The sequence below is a fragment of the Oreochromis aureus genome, linkage group 2 (assembly GCF_013358895.1).
Source record: "Oreochromis aureus strain Israel breed Guangdong linkage group 2, ZZ_aureus, whole genome shotgun sequence".
NCBI classification, from domain to species: Eukaryota; Metazoa; Chordata; class Actinopteri; order Cichliformes; family Cichlidae; genus Oreochromis; species Oreochromis aureus.
The window spans coordinates 20,019,670-20,036,324 of NC_052943.1; the positions used below are offsets into that span (position 1 = coordinate 20,019,670).

General features: G+C 38.2%; 1 long non-coding RNA gene across 2 annotated transcripts in view; it reads left to right on the forward strand.

Annotated features, from left to right (window-relative positions):
- LOC120442994 overlaps positions 1 to 15,185 on the forward strand; it is an 81,527-nt gene extending 66,342 nt beyond the window's left edge. Inside the window, exons 2-4 of one of the 2 annotated variants that reach the window (XR_005615047.1) lie at positions 9,928 to 10,043; positions 12,268 to 14,415; positions 14,685 to 15,185. This is a non-coding gene — a long non-coding RNA (uncharacterized LOC120442994). Of the gene's footprint in view, positions 1 to 9,927; positions 10,044 to 12,267 lie in introns of both variants that reach the window. The other variant, XR_005615046.1, reaches the window with a different exon arrangement.
- Positions 15,186 to 16,655: the final 1,470 nt, after the last annotated feature.

Sequence of the window (16,655 nt, forward strand, 5' to 3'; positions counted from 1 at the left end):
AAATGACTGGACTAGAATAATGATGGCAGCATTGTGTTTGACAGCGTGGGAAAATGGAAGTGATTTAAAGAATAGACTAGCAACCAAACACCGGGAAGGAGGAAGATGAGTGATTACAGGTCCTCTCTACTGACCGTCATTTGCATTCACACACATTCAAAAAGAATGTTGGATGAAACCATTTAAACTGCTCTGGGACTGTGCCAGGAGCAGGTACAACAGAAAGTAAACATGAACCAAGCGATACCAGAGACCTTACAGGACTTAGAGGACTTTGGTATGCTAAAAGTTCTCCCAGTAGTAATGCATGAATTGCGCTTCAGCGGGAAATCGACGTTTTAACTTGCAACACAACAGAAACATTTCTTAACCCTATGCCGCAACCTTCTGCGCCATTCAGCTGCTGCTGGCTGCTTTGACCTGACATGTTGCATATCGGGTTACATAGAACAGTTTTTCCCCACGACTATGCTGTGACACATTCTCTTCCACTAGGGGGCAGTACAACTACTTGCTCTAATTAAATGGGCTGCCAACTGCCAGTAAAACAGAAGAAGGCGAAGAAGAAATTACATAATAGTCATGCTGCCTGTGAGACACCCCAGTGCGTAATAGCAATAGATAAATATTTGAGAAGAAAAAGTAGTCAATCTGACCTGAGTGGTGGAGAAAATCCCGACCCAGTTGAAGACCCTAGCATGAGTAGTGTTCAGAAGAAATCAAAAACTGGGGACAAACCGAGCCAATTCCACTATACCCGGTGCACGGCGAAAATTATCAATTTGCTTTTTGTGACATTTTTGTTTGGTGGTGTGCCTTGTGGTTTTTCTAATGTGAAATATGTGCTGTGACTCCAAAAGGTTGGGAAACACTGACATAGAAGGTTAATAATTCAGACATTAGCCTTGTCACTTGGGAGACATTTTGAAATGGCTTATTTTGGCCTCATTTTAAAACATTAAGTTTAATTTCCGTTAAGTGGTCGCAGCACATAAAAAGGGCAGGTATAAAAAATCGTTGCTAACTTTGCCCACATAATTAGAAAATATAGTTGCTCTCCTTTTACTGTTTCTTTCCATCACCAGCTTTGGTAGATTTTAATTCTCTAATATAGTACAGCACAATCTGTAAAAGCTGGCTCTTTATTATTGTAGATCAGCTGTAAGGACACTGTGTTCTGCTGAGATTGGTTTATCTCTCAGGGAACTAATGATCCCCTGGGCATTCAGAGAGGTATGCATGCCAGTTAAATGTATCAGATGTGGACTTACTTGCTTACTATTTTGCATAACATTATCTGCATTTGATGGCAGAGAGCCTAAACAAATTTATAAACTATGACTTTTAAAGGGAATATTTGTAAAAAAAAAAAAAAAAAAAAACTAAAAATGATTTTGCAACTCAAAATGACAATAGTTTTCTGTTTTTGTTTTTGTTTTGTTTTGTTTTTGTACTTTGTGCATTTTAATTGGATTTATTTTATAAAAAATGGACTAGTCACTTCTGAGCGTCCTTCTCTATTCGATAATCCAATCTAGTAACACTGATTTGTAAAAAAAAAACAAAAAACCAAACAAACAAGCAAAAAAATTTAATTTGTACATAAGCACATAGATGAACAGTTTTTAAAAATGCAATCACTTTTGGTCTACGATTCCCTTTGAAAAATGCTTAAAAAGGCTTTATGGGGAGATACTCGTACATAGATTAGAGTCTAAACTTCTATTTAAAGGCAGGGATTGATAATCTGTAAGAAGCAGGATAAGGATTAACAGCACAATAAAAACGATGCTGGGTTGTTTTGTGTAGAAAATTAATTTTGAGAAGCGGCCATCCTTCAGTCTCATTTTGGACGATTTAAAGAGAGAAGAAGCTGTATCCTGAACAGACTGTAAAGCCCCCCTAGAGGCAAATGTTCTGATTATTGATTGATTAAAAATAACAAACAAAAATGACATGGCTTCACTTCTGTTTTAAAGGCAGAGAAACTTCAGCTCGTTGTGGAGGGTTTCTGTTGAACACAGTGGTTCAGTAGTCAACTACTCACATTTTCCACTCTATTACTCCTGCAGCTCATGCCTCTGTTAACTTCTCTCCTGACTGATTCGAGCCAACAGTCCTTTCAACCATCAAATCCCAGATCGCAGGTTAGTTTACTTCAGTCAAACATCCCCCACTCTCAGAGTCCATCTGTCTCGCCTGCTGACATCAGAGCGTGTGCACTGTCGGGGTCAGTGATAAATTGATATTCTGGGGCACAAACCAGAGTTCAGGCCTTCTTTGTAAGCTTTGAGGTATTATAGTATTTCCCTTGTTAACAAGCATTTTCCAGTTTGGAAGTATCTTTTTATCTTTTTTCTCTCTGGTAGTGCAGCTATATTCTAGTTATCAAAGCCTCAGTGATTTTTTTTAATATGTCTGTTATTTTAGTATCTCGAGTAATTGTCCAAATGTAGTTTAAAATACTGAAGGGAGAGTTGCTGATTAAAGTTATGTGAACAGACCAGCTGAAGCTGATAATCATCTCAGCTGGAGGCCTGCCCAGTTCTTGAACTTTTACTTTCATATCGTCTAACGTAGGGGTAGCCTCTATATAGATTAAACCTGATTTTAATCATGGACTTTGCCAACTAATTTAGTGAGGCTTCTATTCTTGGCTGCAGTCAAAACAAATTGTAAACTGTGACTTTGTTCTAGTATTGCTGAAATTATATTGTTTGTTTTGCTAAAATGATCAGTTTTGACTTGGATTGTTATTGACTTGGGCAAAAAGCCCCACGAGACAAATTAGAGATCTTTGATCGTGGACTAGAGAAATTAAATATACCTGATGTAAAACAGCGTGAGCACAAAAGCTTGAGCTTCTGGCCATGGAAAAGGCAAATTAAATCTTGTAGTTAGTGTTAACGGCAAGTCCAAAATGAATGAAAATACACAGCCTCTACACAGCTTATAAGGGATGCAGCTGGAATGACTTCAGCCAAGATGGACCAAGCGCGTGGAAACTGGATTATGCAGCATGCTGACAATTCCAGGTCAATTATAATTTTGCACCAAGGGAAGTCAAACTGCAAGAAACAACACTACAAGCTAATACACACACACTGTCTAGTCTGTATTTTATCACAAAAGACTCTTCAACGTGGACTGGAGAAGCCAGGGATCGAACCAACAACCTTCTTATCGGTAGAATCAATGACCTGCTCTTACTCCTGAACAATCCTTAAAAGCACAACTAAGGGAATTTCTGTAGAGATCTTGCCTCTCTATTTGCTAACAACTCAACATCCGAGTCTGTCTAAAAATTATTTTAAAGAGAGTCCTCATATTATTTTCCTGCTGTGTGTTTGACTCAGGATGCTTCAGATAATGTGGACAAAATGAAGATGTGTAGATGGAGGTATTGTGATATTTGACAAAGCTGATATTTAGAAATACTAATATTGTGTTACTAGTGCGCATATGCTGATATTTTAAAACAAGTGAAATTGTTCTTTTTAGTTATCAGGAGTTTGTTTCTGAAACAAACTTTTATTTTGAAATATTATAATTTGACCAAAAAATAATAATTTCGCTTATATACAGTTATTTATTAGTTTCTTTTTTGTCATATTTTCTATAAATAATGGAATAATCTCATTATATAATAAACTTGTGTGATTTACAGTAGGTCCTTTCAGCACAGACAGAAATCTTTTTTTTTCTGTTGTAATGACATCTAAGTATAACAAATGTTTCTCCTGCACTGCTATTCCTGTTCTCACAGGATTCAGTCGCCCCAAAAAATATTTAATGGGACTGGAATTGGTTAATGAAAACCAGGATCGACAATAGTATTTTTTTTTTTTTAATTACAAAACAAAACATTTTTATAATGAATAAATTCATTATTTTTGGTCTCAAAAACTAACTATTAGATGATACATGTGATAAATGTCATTGCTGGGGTGAGGTGGGGTGCTGGCAGTCGGACAGCTCTTGCACTTTTGTGGATATCAGGCAAAGTTAAATAATGTTTAAAAACTGTTCCGGAAAGTTCAAGCAGCCTTAACGTAGATTAAGTAGAACCACAGATCACTCATAACAGCCATGTCTGCTACAGCAGATTTTATAATAGAGGTTAATCACTTAGCCTCTGCTTAATGATGGTGGTCACTGCTGAACTAAAAGCATAATTCAAGGTCTAAGTAAATGACGAGCTCTCAGTATGACCAGTCCTTGAGACAGGACGGGCCACCTTCAGCCCCCAGGAAGACACTTCCCATTAACTCGCTCAGCATTTTTATGAGACAAAGGCCACAAAACCCCTCATATCTACAGAGACAATGCAGGGGTGGCAGTTTGCCTTGCCTCTCTTTACCTTCAAAGCAGATTACTTGAAAGAAAAATCACCCTGTGGACAAAGCTAATCTGCTTGTTATGGCAAAACGGTGAACTGTGCAAAAACTGTTTCCTTAGCAGGAAAGAAGCTAAAAAAAAAGAACCTCTGTGTCTTTTACTAGATGTCATTAAGAATGAAGTCAAAAAGATGAAGCAAGCAAAACATTCATTCATTTGCACTGAGCTGTTTGCTCATTTGGCTCCCGAAACACAAAGCACTGCATTCCTGGCTGCTTGTCTCTTGGATTAATTAGCGTTTCAACTGGCATAGCTTTAAAGGTTGTATTTGCACGAGTAAATGATTGTTTAGTGACCAACTTGTTGACCATTTCCCACAGTTTACAGCTCCCTGCCTGCTCTGTACATCGCTCCCTGTATGGGGTCACTGCTGTCATGTGACTGTATTGTATAAGCGTGTTTTTGGCTCGAGCATCTCCTCCTGTGCCACAGGCTCTTCTTTTTTGGCATAGGCACTGCTACACAAACCAAAGTTACACTAAGTGTAGTGTCATATGCTCGAAGTGCAGCTTTTTGACAGCACTTTGACAACCTTTGAGAAGATGCCAAATTCAATTATCTTTGGAGTATTCTGTCATCCTGCAGCAACAAAATCCTCCGCTGATATCACTTCAAATCTAATTTCTCTTCCTGAAGGCAGTGACCCAGGTTTGAAGTCTCACTGCTTGCTGAAAGATAAACCCACGTCTTACTCTATTTGGTCCAATAAACATTCAGGATATGCTCTTTGAATCTCTTATCAAAGCAGGCAGGTCCAGCACGGCACCTCTCCGTGCTATCAAAGTTGCGCGGCATCCTGCTGGTGTTCATTAAGGACACAATGTGACCATTTCTTTCCTAGCCTCTGCCTGTCCCTGCAGGCACATGGGACCATCATGCAATTACCTACCTCAGGTCTTCAGTGGTCCCTGAACAATCAATAACTACAGTTCAGTAGCTGAGGCTTCCAGCAGTTTTATAGTTGTGTCACTAAGTAGTGCAGCAGGTTGTAGAGGTGGCTTGGAATCAGGTGGGGGCAAATACTTGTCACACAATCCAGATATCTTCAGATGCCAGAGGCCCCAGTGGCAGAATAACATTTGACACTTAATCTGAAAGATGGCTGGAAAATGAAGAAAAACTGTCTGTATTTTTTTTCAGTCACAATGATTAATTTAAAGTTCAGCATGAGTCTGGACACAGTTTCCAAGCGTGTAAATAAACATTGGTTTACATTTTCTTACACCTAGACCACTTTCTTACTGGTGGCTTCTTTTGAGTGATATGTGCTTGCTTTATTTGCAGTCACGAACAGCCCAGCAAAGTAAAGAGTACCCCCAGCTGGAGTTATGTTGACTACTGTTTCTTTGGCTAAATAAGTCTGGAGAAAAATGAAATTGGTGGTGTGACATGACATTTTTACCAAAAAGAAGATTTTAAACTGATAAAAAAAAATAAATGAAGTTAAACAAGTAGGATATCTTCTCATGTCTCATACAGTGTGGCACCGTTATGGAGCTGTAGCTGTTAAACACTTGGAGTTTGTACTGTACTCTGCAAATAAGAAAATTTCCCCAGTTTTTATATATTTTTTGATATTTTTCAGTCTCTATTGTGTATCTAAACTCAACTACAGGCAAAAATCAATAAAAAAATACAGTTTGGCAGCAGCGGTGTAAGATCTTCTATAGTGATGTTTAATATAAACAATTATAGAGAATGTTTGAGGCACAGAGGCTTGGGATATTGAAAGAGAATAATAACCTTCAAACCTTCATCACTGTGCAGTAAAATGCACACACACAAAAAACATGTCAGGCTGAAGTTAGTGTGGCTGAAAAACAGATGCGCTATTACTGGAAAACTTTTCAGGCAACAGTGGAATAATGGCAGAGGTGGAGTAACTGGGAAGCAGCTGGTTACACCCATATAGATAGACATTTCCACCCTGATGTCACCCAGTAGAATCCAGATTTTGAAGTTAGTGCCTGACTTCTGTCATGTTTTTTGTTTTTTTGTTTTTTTAATGCCTGCAGCGAGCTTGTTTGGAGGAAATGGTGAACTAAATTGTCACAGGGGTTAGCTAAAAATGTGCTTTTCAAACCGATTTAAAATGTTCTCTTCATATTTTTTCTATTTCCAATAGTTGGTTACTTTTAGCTGCTCACTTATTCATATGGAACAACCATAGCAGGTAGTTTGATGTTTGATTTGTATTTATTTTTTTTACTCTGGGGTTTCACCAGGAAGGACATCCAAAGGGACTGGTGTCTCCTCCAGTACATCATGTTTCCTGACATAAAGCAGCCCAAAATAGGTACTTTTACATCTCTGGGCTCAGATTAAGAGTTTGCAAACCATTTGCAAATTCTCATTCTCAGCAACAGTACAGATTTTTAGTATTATTCTTTGAATAAACTCTATCTAGGCCAATAGTTTTATACAATAGTTATTTAATAGTTACTGAACTTGTCACTGCCAGGACAGTAGAACATTTTTGCCAATTTAGTTCCACAACTTGCAGTAATTCCACCGAGCACAGAACTCCTGGACCGAACTTGAAAAAGCAAATTAAATTCACCATGTTTTGCTTCCGGATTTAATTTTCTTGTTGCTTTTGTTGTTGTGTTCTTCTTTTGACTCTGACCACACACATCCACTGCAATATCCTATGACTCTGTTTATTACAGTTTGCAGTCTTACATTCAAAAGTCCATAAAACAGTAATGCCCCCTCCTTTTGAAGGATTATATTATTGCGTGTTATGGAGACAGTGTGTATGCTGGGGAGAAGTTGCAGTCCATGCCAAAATACAGCAAATAAAGCCACAGGAATACAGAAACTGTGACACTACATAAAGTGTCTAAGGCCATTTGTCTTATTAAAAATACACACACAAGCTGTGTTTCAGCCCCGAGTTTAAAGCAGGGTGGCAACCACTGCAAATCAAAAACAAGTCTGTAGTCATTATTTCCACAGGGTCACTCACAGGCAGTGTTTCTCCTCCCTAAACTGGACCTACACACTCTGAATGCTAACGCGCACTTTGTGTTACAGATGATACAAATTGAACAGCTCCAATCATGTGTTTGAAACACACACACATAGACACACACACACACATTCCCATATGGGGTTTCAGAGGTCACAGCACAGATGTGGCTCATAACCATTGTCCAGTTCATAATACTTACAGATTAGTGGAGTTTAATTATAACTGATAACAATATTTAGGTGGTAAAATGATTGCAATTTATTAGTGCAGGAAATGTATGCATTGCATCTATATGTGCCATGTTTATACCTTAAAACATATTAATCATCCAGACTTATTTGTTGTATAAATTGTATTGGGAATGTAACTTTTAGGAGACGGGGCTTCTCCATCTCATTACAGCTTTTCTCCACACACCGCCACACTTTGCATTTATTCTTATCTCTTCTCGCAGATGTTTTTATAAGGACAGACATCTTCAGTCCTTCAATTCTTAATATTTCCCCAAGACCTTTTCTAGTCTCAGAGGAGAGATAAAGCAGTTTTATTCCTTAAACGCCTCTCACCTATTATTATCATGAGAATTACATGCAGTTTAATTAGCATGAAAGCCATCGCCACATGCAGTAGCACCACAGGCGGGACATGACAAACCTCATCTCTTTATCCTGCAGGTACTAAACTCCTCTGTCGTCTTATCCAAACATCCATCCCAAATCCAAATAACCAGATTCATGCTTCTTATTTTCTTTTTTTAACGTTTTGCAGCAGTGTGTGGTAAGTCTCCCCTGATAATCCAGGAGAGGTAAGACTTAAAACACCTCATGCTGTGCCCTAGTTAGAACACCGCTCATGCAGGAAAAGAGGACACCTTATGTCTAATATGTTCCTTAATGAGATACCAACAGGTCAAAAAGGGTTCGTTTTTGTTTTGAATGAAGATACGTATAGGACTGTGCAAAACTCTTGAGCAAATGTTGGATTTCTTGTTGAGAAAATGGGAGATGGTTACAGCGAATTGTTGAAATGTGCAGACATGCTCTTCTTTGGATATTGGCTGGCTTTTTTGTCTCAATGATCCCGTCAGTAAATGGGTTATTCTGAAAAGTAGTTAAACTTTATAGTTATTCTTTAAAGTATTGCAGAATAGATTACTAGCAGTTCTGAAGGTCTTTCAGAAGAAGGTTTTATGTGTACACTTCGGTCCTTGTACCTGACTGTTTTAAGGAGGAATGTCCTTTTTTAAACACTTAACACTGAATCATTCAAGCATAAAAGGCCTTTGCAACTAACTAAAGGGATGAGGTAGGGAGTGCTGAACCCATTTTAAATCATAAATTGCTCATGAACTGCATTACTAGCAGCACATTATTTGCCCAAATTTGATCACTTTCACACAATTTTTACTGAATCTAGCTCCAGAGAAGGAAAATCCAAATAAGGTAACACAGACTGATTATTTTTACTGTAAGTGAGCAAAACCTACTTGCTGTGATACATAGGCATGTCCCCAGAGAGCCAAAAAACCCTGCGTACACCAGTGAACCAAAGAATTAAAACCACTCATAAGGGAAGTGAACTCAGTTCAAACAGTGCCAATTCACATTGTCACCTCACAGCACTTGATAGTGTAAGTTTGGGACTCTATAGGAAGAACCCCAGTGACCCCATATGAGGAACCACCTGGTATTGTTGAGGGGAAGACGTCTCTTTTAACAGGAAAACACCTCTAGCATAAATGGGCTCAGAGAAGCAACCGTGTTTGGTGACTGGTTGGGGGAGTGAGAGGAAAGAATGGATAGAAAAGAAGTGCATAAAGGAAAAAAATCTAGTTATATTCTAATATTGTTCTAAGAAACCTTGGGTATTGGCAGTCATGTACTGTAGAATTTTCTTTGACACATACTTCTTATCTAAACAATGTGGCAGATTAAACACCTCCCTGTGGCGGTGACAAACCCAGCAGTCTAATCAGCATATGATCTGCCTGTCATGCTGCAAAAACCTGCTCAGAGAACAAGCCATTAAGCTGGTGATCGAGCATGAACGCAATGTTTTAGAACAAGCTCTATCCACCAGGGTCACACCTTGCAACCCACAGGACCCAAAGGCTTCTCTGCCAGCACCCCAGTCCCAGAAACCACCAGACATCTCCAGAGGTTCCTGTCTAGCCCCCGCCAGATTAAAGCCACAGTGTGGCTCATTAATGCAGGGCTCTCTCAGTATTATTGTACAAATGAACCAGATTATTGAATGTATAAATTGCGTTCTAATTGCCTTGGCAGGATCTTAATAAGTAAATATGAAATAATTACTTATATTACTAAATAGGAAAGTGGGAGTGGGTGGTTAAGTCATACCTACTGTACAGGAGGGATACAGGCCAGGTCACACCAACACGCACACTGTCCTTGAAAATCTTTCCCTTTCCATGGAGTCAGAGTGAATTAGATTCCAGAGGCAACACAAATATGTGCTGTGCTTTCATGTTAACTGCAGCTTTGGTGAACGTTGCCTCACGAAATTTGCACATTTGTCCCGTTTCTTTTTGACAGTGCTGACATAAGAGAACAAAGAGAAGGTGACGGTGTGAAACAGAAGCTACACTGTCCAATCCCTGCTCTGCCAGAGTACGCCCTCATAAACGAACACTGCTAAAGTTTTCTGTTTGGTAGGTTTACACAGTGACTGACACTGCAGGCAGCCAGCACATCACAAGTTTCAAGCTCCACATGTTTGACAAATGAATTTTACTGTGCAAATCTTTGCTATGTGTGAAGCACACAGATTTTAACACAGGTGTAAAAATTGCACGCAGAGCTGAGTCAACAGAGACGATCACTGCACAGGAACTGCAGGCATATTTCTAATATTTTGATATTATCTTTTAGAGAATGTAATATTAAAGGTAACATTTTCTTCATTCACAACAAATTCAACTTTGGGCATTACATAAAAAAGTAAATGGAAAATGTATAATAACTGTGACATAGGCTCAAGTTTGCTCACCCCTCTGGCAGGACCGGGGGGGTTTTATGTAGGTCTTATGCAGGGCTTTGCACACCATTGTCTACATATTTGAGCTGTGAATAGTCATTAGGTTGACTGGCAAAGATATATAACAACCAGTAACTACTAACTAACTCCTGCATTGGTTCTCCAAGGACTCCGACTTCCTCCCACAATCCTCCCACATGAATGCTAGCTTAATTGGTGAGTCTAAAATTAGTGAGCACCCTACCTCTCGCTCTATGCTAGCAGTTATAGGCTGAAAGGAATAGAAAAGGAATGGATTAGGTATTTTTTTTTATCTCACACTCAGACATTTTAAACCATCTTGGTAGCGCAACATGCTTAAGATGTCCCCAAAAATGTTCAAGGATGTTGAAGTCAAGGACCGATTTTGAACTCTGCTTCGAATTATTGCTCAGCCTCTTCACTTTCTCACTTTCTTGATTAACTACGTGACATTTTCAATCAGAACATGTCTTTCGATACTTAGTGTTGCTTCTCCACTTTATTTGTACAGTGTACAGTGTTTCCTGTATCACAGCCTGCCACAAACCTTAAAGTAGAATGATTGCTTGCCAGTGGTCCCCTTTTTCATTAAATACTGGCCTGTTTTTATTCACATATATCTTTGCTAATTGCAGTCAAATGTAAGATTTTTTTATGCCTTTTGTTTTTTATTAGACAGTGAGAGTTCGTCATTGTGGTGAAAATGTCTCTGTCATATCCAGATGTTGTTTTCTATACTAGATGTTTTGTGATAAAGCTGTGCAGGAAGTTTGCTTCCAGGTCTTGCCTTGACTTTCACATATCTCCCATTTCTTAATGGCATTTTGAACAGTGGAAATAACAAGGTGGAAGCACTTTATATTTTTTTACTAGCCTTCACTCTCTTCTTTGCAGGCTTCAATTAACTTCATTTTAGAGTCTTGGTGTGTTGCTTAGAAGCACATTGTCCACAGCTGACAGTTCATTCTGACAAATGCTGACCTGCCTCACAAGAGGTAATAATCCAAGACCTAATTAATGAAGTCTTGACACTTTAGTGCATAAATAGAAGCTTTAGCACATGCCACAATTAAAAAGGTGTTTCCCAATAACAAAGTTCATGACGTTTCAATATTTAAGGTTTGAAATGCTGTCACTATTTTATTGTTACAAAAAGAATCAGAGTTTTTTTTATTTTATTTTATTTTTCTTTCAAGATTTCTGGGCTTTGTTTAAATTGTTCAATTGTCAGGTGGTGCACAAACTGCTGAATACAAGAATACTATTATGAACAGGATCTGCTGATGCAATGACATGTAAAAATATGAATGTAGTCTCACACATACATACTTTAGAACAACCGAGCCGACACGGGGCTCAGGAGGCAATTGTCTTTTAGGCTGTGGAAATAAATGAGCTCATTCAGTGGTGGAAACTTTCTCAGTGTGAGGAGAGAAGCACTTAGAGCGTGTGCATCCTTCTTCTATCAAGTCAATGCCGTTTTCACACAGCAATGGTTTGGGAACAAAGATAGAATAATCTCTTGCTTACGAAGGTCTGATACTTAAGTTGGGTACATAACACTGCATTAGCAAGTCATCATTCCCGAAAGGTCAGCCACCGAGAATCACTGCTAACTATTTGCTGTTCACACAGTCGATTACACAGCTGATGAATTGCATTTGCTTGGTGCAAGATCACTGAGCTGCTTTTTTGTGTATTGGTATTCTGTTTATTTGAGGATACCATCTGAAAAGTTGCAAATGGTGAATTACATCTTATTCAAAGTGGCATGAACATACTCAGGTATAGAGGCCTGAAATCTTTTAAGAAACAAATTCACAGTTTTATCTTCTATGTTCTCTCTACCTCCCTCCCATCTCTTTTGCTACTTTCAGATCAGAAACTACACAAAGTCACTGTTTCCCGTGCCCCCTGCTATAGTCCCTTAACAGCTCTGAGAAGAACTCCTATGCTGTGATCTCTGCTGTGCTCTGATCCTCCATCAAAAGACATTTGTCTCCGAGATGTACGGTAGCCTCCTTTCATCTGTTTATTCCTCAGCATCCAAGGTTAAATCTGCAATGGAGGGAGAGTTGGAAATTAGCTCGAACAATAAATGATCCAGTTCAAGTTTCTCACTTCTCGAAAGCAACCGAACAAAAATCTTTCCCAATATTATCAACCAAATTTCATGCTTCACATTGCAACCTCTCTCATATGTCCTACCTCTGTCCATTGGTTTACAAGTTCTGGCAGCATTACTATGGCAAAATGTCAAAAATGTTCCATTTAAACTTGACACTCTTATCTCCCAGTCGAACAAACCATTCATTTGGAGCGCTTATCATTCAGCTCATTACTGGCAAGCCAACACCTACTCCATCTCTGAAAATCCAGCAGCGTCCTCTCCCACGCTCAATGGTTCCATGATGAAATGTCTTTTCTTAAATTTCGTAAAATCAAACCTTCTCTTTGAGGCAAATGTACTGGGAGATCAGCAAATCTTCAAATTTGAGCTAAAATAATTTATTTAATTAACTATAAATCAGCAGATAGCTGTATAGCATTAGCTTGCTTCCTCACTTGCAAAACACAATCTGGAGCCACATCAGTTTTTGTCTTTCTGTCCTTATGTGCCTGTGCTGTGCTACCAGCCTGTCATTTGTTGACATTAGTAGTGGATGCAGGGAGCTTGGTAGTGAGTGCAAATGTCACATTCTTTGTATTCTTGTGGAGAGCCATTTGACATTCTTTAAATAAGAATCCGTCAAAGTGCTGTTACAGGCAACTGAGGAGGAAAACATTTAAGTTTACAAAATCCATACAAATACTCCCCCCCCAAAAAAGCATGAACGGAACTTTGTCATAGTGCTCATTTAATTGTTATTTAAGGGTTTAGACTCATCTTTGTTTTATTTTGCTTTGTTTGCAGTCTTTATTAAACTTTAAGATAGCACTTAAACTTCTTTCTCACAGTGTACAATTTAGAGAGGCCATGTTTTGTATTCTGAGGTCGTTTTAAAGCGTCTTCCTCTTTCTGCTTTACGCTCTGACACATCAGTTGTTGAAAAGAGGGAGCCACATTTATCTTGACTTTTACTTTGACAAAGTGAAGTGGTGAACGCTTACATCCATTATTCCAGTGGACATATCTGACAGCAGAGCAGTTTGTACAGTTTTGTGAATCTGTGTCCAGTTTTGAACTGTTTTGATCCACAGACTCTGCAATATTCCAGACAGCAAGTCAATAACACTCTGTTCTTGCTTTTGTAACAGGCTGGATTTCAGTGTTGGTTACACTGAACTTGTGAGATTAGCTGGCTTCCACTACAGGTCTTTATCCAGGTGTATCAAAAACATCTAGAGGGTTAAATAAATAAAAACAGCAGTTGCATATTTATCAGTAATGATCTGAAAATATAAAATCTAGATAGAGATCTGTTTAAAATTTGTGCAATATAATTTTTTGAACCTCCTCCCCTACAGTGTGTTCTTCTGACATAGATGGTTTCACAGCTGCTGCATCTTCATCCAGTTTATTATTTATTTGTTTCAGCATTATTTCCTGCCTCGGTAGCAGCTGTTCCTTCTGAAGCCTGTGTTTGGCAGATTGGCAAAATTCAACAGTGAACTACAAGAAACAGCATAAATTATTGCAGTTGATGCTTCTTTGCAGTTTCATACAGGCATATGTGCAGTCCAGTATCACAGCAGATTGTACTATATCTCTACTTTGCACATAACCTCTAATAGTAAAAATAAAATAACAAAATAAAACTTATATATGAAAAATGCAGCTAAAATGTTAACTGATGTGCCTATAATATCCTCCATGTGTTTTACATGTCATCAAAACAGTTCAGACCTGCATAGGGAAGACCTCTGAAAGTGCTATATGGTATATCAGACCTAGAGTTTTGCAGCAGATCCTTTAAGTCCTTGGAGTTATAAATTGAAACCACCATGGATTAAATTTATTCCAGACTTATCTCCCAACTCCCTGCTGAGGGTTCATGGTTAATGTCTCTTCAAGCAACTCTCAGGTACTCATGACTGCTGATTTAAAGCACAAGTATTTTTGAACACTCAGTTGTCTGGCCATCATTATTTTTCACATGTTGACGTTATTGAAGAACATTACAGACTAATGGAGGTATCAGAAATCATTGTTACAATGCAATATTTCTGCCCACTATATATAATGAAGTCATTGTTGTTTGTACTGTTTTTGTTTGGGTTTTTTCATTTTTTTTCTGTCTGACAGACTCAGTCTATAACTTAATTGGTGTCAAATTTCCTTGCTCTCATTCAGTTCCATTCCTGGTCTAGCTGGCCCTGGTCCTCCCTGTCTCTGGTCTTTGCTACTGGCTCACTCAACAAACACATATCTGTTGTGATACTCATCAGTACCATTGGGCTTCTCCAAGAAGGATCTGAAATGTTCTCTAACTTCACTGTGTTGCACCGTGGCTGGTTGAAGCAAGTTGGGAGGCCACTATAATTAGATCATACAGCAGGTGGAGAACTGGTTCTGTAATGTAGAGCCTGTAAGGTCTACCTGCAGTCCAACACTTGGGAGAATCGACTAATAATATTGACTAGTTGGGAATATGTCGAAAGTGTACTTCGCGAATAAAATGCTATATCAATTCTAAATCACATTTTTTTACATATGCAGACAAATTTTAGATGTTTAGATATTTAGATGGCACAAAAAGTTGTGCTGTGATGTTGAATATTACAGGAACTATGATAAAAGTCAATGCAGACCATTGTTCTGATTCTGAAAAATGTTTGCATACACCAAAGTGGCTTGTTCTTTATACTTTCTAAAATTAGATTTTAAAAATTGTCTTTCTTATACAACATTGCAATATATTGCATCTTAACCTCTGTGATATGCACCTATCACCAGATTAACCAAAACACAGTAAATTAATCGGTGTTATTCATTTCATATGTTAGTAATTGTAATAGTTTGATTAGGAAAGACCCCATACAGCAGTGTGAACTAAATCACCGTTTTACTGTCGGTCTGATTTTATAATTCTTGGTCTTCTGGCTGAGAAGCTGCTCAGTCTGTCCCAGGGAGACCTGGTATGCACTATGTCACCATCAGGGCAGATGAATTATTTGTCTCCTCCTTCCATTAGTAGGGTGGGGATAATGAGACATGGCAACCGAGGGTTCAACACTGTGGCAAAGACATCACCTCGAATCAGGAGGACTGTTAATCATCCCAAAGCACATTTCCACCGCTGCTGTCATTTCTCTCACTCGCCTGATTTGTATAGAGGAAAGGGTATAAATTACTTCTAAATGCTTCTTAATATTGGTTATTAATAAGTGGAGCAAAGAGACTCGTGGAGAATTTTCTTTTTGTTTAAATCATTAGATTGCATTTTTTGAAACTGTAAAAATTACAATTTGTGCATGGAACAACAACAAGTATAGTATATTTTACAATAAACAGGCTGATAAATTATATACTTCATCATTAACATGAAATGTTTTGTTTTGCAATTTTCTTATTTTTATTGGAGAAACAGCAAGTATGATGTAATGTAACAAAATAAAACAATATAACAACCTGAACAATGATTTTTGTAGCAATGATGTTAGGATTGCAGATGCAGTTTATTGGTTTCAGCACTAATGAATAATTTTTTATTGATATTACTGCACACTTAATATTTTGGTTTAAAAGAAAAATAACTTCTGACATTGGTCACTTAATCTTAACAGCAAGCAGGTATGAGGATGCTTGGTCATGGGCATTTCTGGTCTGTATCTGTGGTAATCTCCATCAGCCCAGCCTTAGACTGGATTTGAACCCTATTGTAATCTCTCTTACAGAAGGCATTAACAATCTTGGAGCATTTTCAAATCTAGTTACTAGATCAGTAGTAATGCTAAAGTATAAACTTCAGCTAACTTCCTCACAGATAGCAGTTCTTGTTATGCTGTAGTTTTGAGTACCTAATACCTAAAAGAACTCAACTCCACTTCAGTTAAGTAGTGGTTTATCTTTCAAAACAAAATTAGTGACGACCCTGTAAAACCTTTTTCTTCCTTTTATTTTCTGGTCTAGTGTTTTTTACATAGTAATTGTGTTGGATCTGATCAGTGTAGGGACTAATGCGTTATTAAGTAACGTGTTACAGTAACTACGTTATTATTGTGGTATCGAGCACGGTAACCAGTTATTATGTGAAAATCAGGAACGCATTTATCGTTAGATAGGGTCGTTATTCGTTACTCCCTGTGTTGCGTTCGACTTACC